Source organism: Garra rufa, chromosome 14 (genome assembly GCF_049309525.1).
Source record: "Garra rufa chromosome 14, GarRuf1.0, whole genome shotgun sequence".
In the NCBI taxonomy this organism is placed as follows: Eukaryota; Metazoa; Chordata; class Actinopteri; order Cypriniformes; family Cyprinidae; genus Garra; species Garra rufa.
Window position 1 is genome coordinate 44,045,815 of NC_133374.1, and position 6,000 is coordinate 44,051,814.

A 6,000-nucleotide genomic window follows, 5' to 3' on the forward strand; every position below is an offset into this window, starting at 1 on the left:
GGTTTTTCATTTTGTGTATAATTATTAAAAAGTAAATAAATGCATTTATAAATAGTTTTAACACAATATTTTAGAGAAAATTGTACTCAGTCACAGCTATATCAAGTGGGCTGAGAGGACAGCTAAGGTCACCTGATAACCAAACCTGGGTCTTCTGAATAGTCCAGAGACTTGGGAAGGAAGGCATGAGATAGAGCCAGCTTCTAGATGTCTTGCTCTCAACCTTTCAGCACTCCAATGAGGACTTTTAGGCAATTTCAGCACCAATATCATAATACTAAAGGCCGGAAGATGAAAAAAAAGCCAGGAACTTCCATCAACAACGCCATGGCAAAACACATGTAGTGTTTATCAACAATAAAGATATAACAGAGAAGACTAATGTACATCTACAAAATTATGTTTGTCATTCGTTTTCAGTGAGGTGCATATGATTAAATAAATGTACATCAAATAAAAAAAAAAAAAAAAAACTTCTATCCTGGTAGCTCAACGCCACAAAACCTCAAGACGACCATACGTCTCACCACAACTCGACCATACACGCCAACCCATTGGCTAAGGCTGTTCTGAGCCCACTGGCACCGTTAATGAATGCACAGTGCCACGGTTCCGTATGGCCTAACACCAAAACTCAACCATACACGCCAACCCGTTGGCTAAGGCTGTCGGAAAGCCCAACCTGCACCGTTAATGCATGCTTGGTCCCAACGGTTCTATATGGCATAACACATAAACACATCCATGCAAGCCAACCCGTTGGCATTACACTGCAAAACATTTCCCAACGACAACCAAAACAAAACCACCTATGTCAAACGCAATACACAGTACACAGGATTGTGGTAACTGTGGTAGCTCTGTATAACACCCGACTGAAGGCAGAGGTCCGGATTCGAAATGAAGATATGATCGAGTAGTGTGTGTTTGTCCGTCGTCGCTACTGTAATCAGTTGAGTGTACCCTCGAGCTTGAAACAACTCCAGAATAGGTTTTTTCCCAGTGTGCAGGAGGTCCTCATTAAAGTCCCCACAGATGATGACAAGGCCGTCGAGTGCGAGGTCAAGATAATCCAGCATACCCTTCAGGTTAGTCAAAAAATCGCCAACGTTGTACTGTGGCGGCCTATACACAGCTACGATGGCTGCCTTTATTGGCGAATCTAATTTGATGACAACGAACTCCAGATCGGTCACATTTTGTATATATTGCCGGGGCTGAGCTGGAATGTGCTCCTTGCAATATATTGCGACTCCACCTCCGTTCTTCTTCCCAATGTCTTGATGCGTGGAGTAGGAGACGTGTCTGTTGCGGGTAAATAGGTTATATCCATCCAATTGGAGATCCGATGAAGTAGACGATCCGGACAGGTGTGTTTCCGTCAGACAGAGAATATCCGCGTGACGCAGCTCATGATGCAATCTGATGTCCTCGATGTGGGGTCCAAGTCCTTCTGTGTTGTGGTGAATGATGGTGAGGGTATGTTCCTGCCTGTTCTCCCTAACGTGCCGCAGAAGTGGCATAATTTCTTCGACTGGTGCTGTCCTCATGGCCTGCAAAGAGGCTGTGATTTCAGGATTTGCATATATCTTCTTCTCGTCGAAGTCTGTGATGTGTAAACCACGTAGGGAAGTGGTTCTGCTAAGGGCAACGTAGGCCATTCGACGATTTGAAAATTGTCCTTCCAGAAGTCCAGCACATCCTCTTCAAACACGCACAGCGGTTTGGCTTTACCTGTCGGGGGCAGCTGATAATAATCCCCTACGGTGAGACAAGAGATCCCTCCAAAAGGCTTCTTGCTGCCTTTGATCTGCTGAAATCTCCAGTTGATGTAAGCGAACATGTCCTTTGAGATTATGGATACCTCGTCGATGATAAGGATCTCCACGTCGCGTAAACCTGCTCTCACTTTATCAAGGGAGTTTCCAAGTCCCTGGTATGGTGGCTTCAGACTCCGTGGCAGCTTTAATATCTTCATCACACAGACTCCGTGTGAAAATCTGACCCGATTCGCCAGCATCAGCCTGTCAGACACGGCGGTCAGCGTGTAACATTAAAGTCCCGTTAATATCTTCATTACACGGACTTCGTGAGAAAATCTGAGCCGATAAACCAGCACCAGCCTGTCAGACACGGCAGCCAATAGTCATGCAGCCTTACTCTTTTATCCATATATGGAATTTAATAATAAAATATTAAAAGTATATCAATTAACGGGTCCACATGCTAAAAAGTTACTTAGCTAGGTTAGGGTTAGGGTTAGGGTTAGGGTTCCATGTTTGCTAGAATGACTAACCAGTTGCTAAGGTACCCAGGGTGGTTGCTAGGGTGTTTCTATGCTGTTGCTAAGGTACCCGGGGTGGTTGCTAAGGTGTTGCTGTGTGGTTGCTAAGGTACCCGCTACCCGCTTGCTAATTACTTATAAAGCCCTCAATGGTTTAGCTCCTCAGTACTTGAACGAGCTCCTATCGTATTATAGTCCTTCACGTCCGCTGCGTTCTCAAAATTCTGGCAATTTGATAATACCTAGAATATCAAAATCAACTGCGGGCGGCAGATCATTTTCTTATCTAGCGCCTAAACTCTGGAACAATCTACCTAACACTGTTCGGGAGGCAGACACATTCTGTCAGTTTAAATCTAGATTAAAGACACATCTCTTTAACCTGGTTTACACATAAAACATTAACATATTCCTATAATTCAAATCCGTTAAAGGATTGTTAGGCTGCATTAATTAGGTCAACCGGAACCGAAAACATCTCCCATAACACCTGATGCACTCGTTGCATCGTAAAAAGAATGGCATCTACGCTAATATTAGTCTGTTTCATTCTTATTCCGAGGTCACCGTAGCCTCCAGACCCAGCCTGTATCCGGATCAGATGGTCACTCCAGTCCCCCGGATCCAGTCCGTACCCAGCTTAGATCATGGATCACCACCTAGAGATGACTTTAATAGCCGTGGATGTCAACCAGATGAGCTCCAAGGCGGATCATCAATAAAGACCTCGCCAACCTTGACGGCCATCGGCGCTACACCACAGAATCCTGATGAGTTCTCTACAATCAGACATTGGTACAAACTGTTGTTTGGTCTGGCCAGAGGAGAACTGGTCCCCCGACTGAGCCTGGTTTCTCCCAAGGTTTTTTTCTCCATCTCTGTCACCTGTGGAGTTTTGGTTCCTTGCCGCTGTCGCCTCTGGCTTGCTTAGTTGGGGACATTTTCCAGCGATATCGTATACTATTTGAACTGAACTGACGATGATATCACTGAATTCATTGATGAACTGCCTTTAACTGAAAATTGATTGTTTACAATAATGCGTTACTTACACACTATTGTGCTGTTTAAATACTGTGCAGTTGCTTTGACACAATCTGTATTGTAAAAGGCACTATATAAATAAAGGTGACTTGACTTGACTTGACCCGGGGTGGTTGCTAGGATGTTGCTATGCGGTTGCTAAGGTGTTGCTATGCGGTTCCCAAGGTACCCGGGGTGGTTGCTAGGGTGTTGCTATGCGGTTGCTAAGGTGACCAGGGTGGTTGCTAGGGTGTTGCTATGCAGTTGCTAAGGTACCCGGGGTGGTTGCTAGGGTGTTGCTATGCGGTTGCTATGGTGCCTGGGGTGGTTGCTAAGGTGTTGCTATGCGGTTGCTAAGGTACCCATGGTGGTTGCTAAGGTGTTGCTATGCGGTTGCTATGGTGCCTGGAATGGTTGCTAAGGTGTTGCTAGGCGGTTGCTAGGGTGCTCAGGGTGGTTGCTAAGGTGTTGATAGGCGGTTGCTAGGGTACCTGTGTTGGTTGCTAAGGTGTTGCTATGCGGTTGCTAAGGTACCCGGGGTGGTTGCTAAGGTGTTGCTATGCGGTTGCTATGGTGCTTGGGGTTGTTGCTAGGCTGTTGCTATGCGGTTGCTAAGGTACCCGGGGTGGTTGATAAGGTGTTGCTATGCGGTTGCTATGGTACCCGGGGTGGTTGCTAAGGTGTTGCTATGGTGCCTGGGGTGGTTGCTAAGGTGTTGCTATGCGGTTGCTATGGTGCCTGTGGTGGTTGCTAGGGTGTTGCTATGCGGTTGCTATGATGCCTGGGGTGGAAGCCACGGTGTTGCTATGCGGTTGCTATGGTGCCTGTGGTGGTTACTAGGGTACCCAGGGTGATTTTAGCATGACTAGCAAGTCGCTAGCACGATTTTAGCATGACTAGCAAGTTGCTAGCACGATTTTAGCATGATTAGCAAGTCGCTAGCATGATTCTAGCATGACTAGCAAGTTGCTAACATGATTTTAACATGACTAGCAAGTCACTAGCATTATTTTAGCATGAATAGCAAAGTCGCTAGCATGATTTTTGCATGATTAGCAAGTCGCTAGCATGATTTTAGCAAGTCGCGAACATTATTTTAACATGACTAGCAAGTTACTAGCATGATCCTAGCATGACTAGCAAGTCATTAGCATGATTTCAGCATGACTAGCAAGTTACTAGCATGAATTTAACATGACTAGCAAGTCACTAGCATGGTTTTAACAAGTTGCTAGCATGATTTTAGCAAGTCGCGAACATTATTTTAACATGACTAGCAAGTTGATAGCATGATTTTAACATGATTAGCAAGTCGCTAGCATGATTTTAGCATGACTAGCAAGTCGCTAGCATGATTTTAGCATGACTAGCAAGTTGTTAGCATGATTTTACCTTGACTAGCAAGTCGCTAGCATGATTTTAGAATGACTAGCAAGTTAATAGGATTTTACCATGACTAGCAAGTCGCTAGCATGATTTTAGCATGATTCTAGCATGACTAGCAAATCCCTAGCATGATTTTAGCATTACTAGCAAGTCGCTAGCATGGTTTTAGCAAGACTAGCAAGTCGTTAGCATTATTGTAGTATGACTAGCAAGTTGCTAGCATGATTCTAGCATGACTAGCAAATCCCTAGCATGATTTTAGCATTACTAGCAAGTCGCTAGCATGATTTTTAGCACGACTAGACATGATTTTAGCATTACTAGCAAGTCGCTAGCATGGTTTTAGCATTATTATAGCATGACTAGCAAGTCGCTTTCATTATTTTATCATGACTAGCAAGTTGCTAGCATGATTCTAGCATGACTAGCAAATCCCTAGCATGATTTTAGCATTACTAGCAAGTCGCTAGCATGGTTTTAGCAAGACTAGCAAGTCGTTAGCATTATTGTAGTATGACTAGCAAGTTGCTAGCATGATTCTAGCATGACTAGCAAATCCCTAGCATGATTTTAGCATGACTAGCAAGTCGCTAGCATGATTTTAGCATTATTTTAGCACGACTAGCAAGTCGCTAGCATTATTCTAGCATGACTAGCAAGTCGCTAGCATGATTTTAGCATGACTAGCAAGTCGCTAGCATGATTTTAGCATGACTAGCAAGTCGCTAGCATGATTTTAGCATGACTAGCAAAGTCGCTAGCATGATTCTAGCATGACTAGCAAGTTGTTAGCATGATATTAGCACGACTAGCAAGTCGCTAGCATGATTTTAGCACGACTAGCAAGTCGCTAGCATTATTCTAGCATGACTAGCAAGTAGCTAGCATGATTTTAGCACGACTAGCAAGTCGCTAGCATGATTTTAGCATGACTAGCAAGTCGCTAGCATGATTTTAGCATGACTAGCAAAGTCGCTAGCATGATTCTAGCATGACTAGCAAGTTGTTAGCATGATATTAGCATGACTAGCAAGTCGCTATCATTATTTAAGCAAGACTAGCAAGTCGCTAACATGATTTTTAGCATGACTAGCAAGTCGCTAGCATGATTTAACCATGACTAACAAGTCGCTATCATGATTTTAGCATGATTAGCAAGTCTCTAGCATGATTTTAGCATTACTAGAAAGTCGCTAGCATGATTTTAGCATGTCGCTATCATGATTTTAGCACAACTAGCAAGTCGCTAGCATGATTTTAGCATTATTTTAGCATGACTAGCAAAGTCACTAGCATGATTCTAGCAT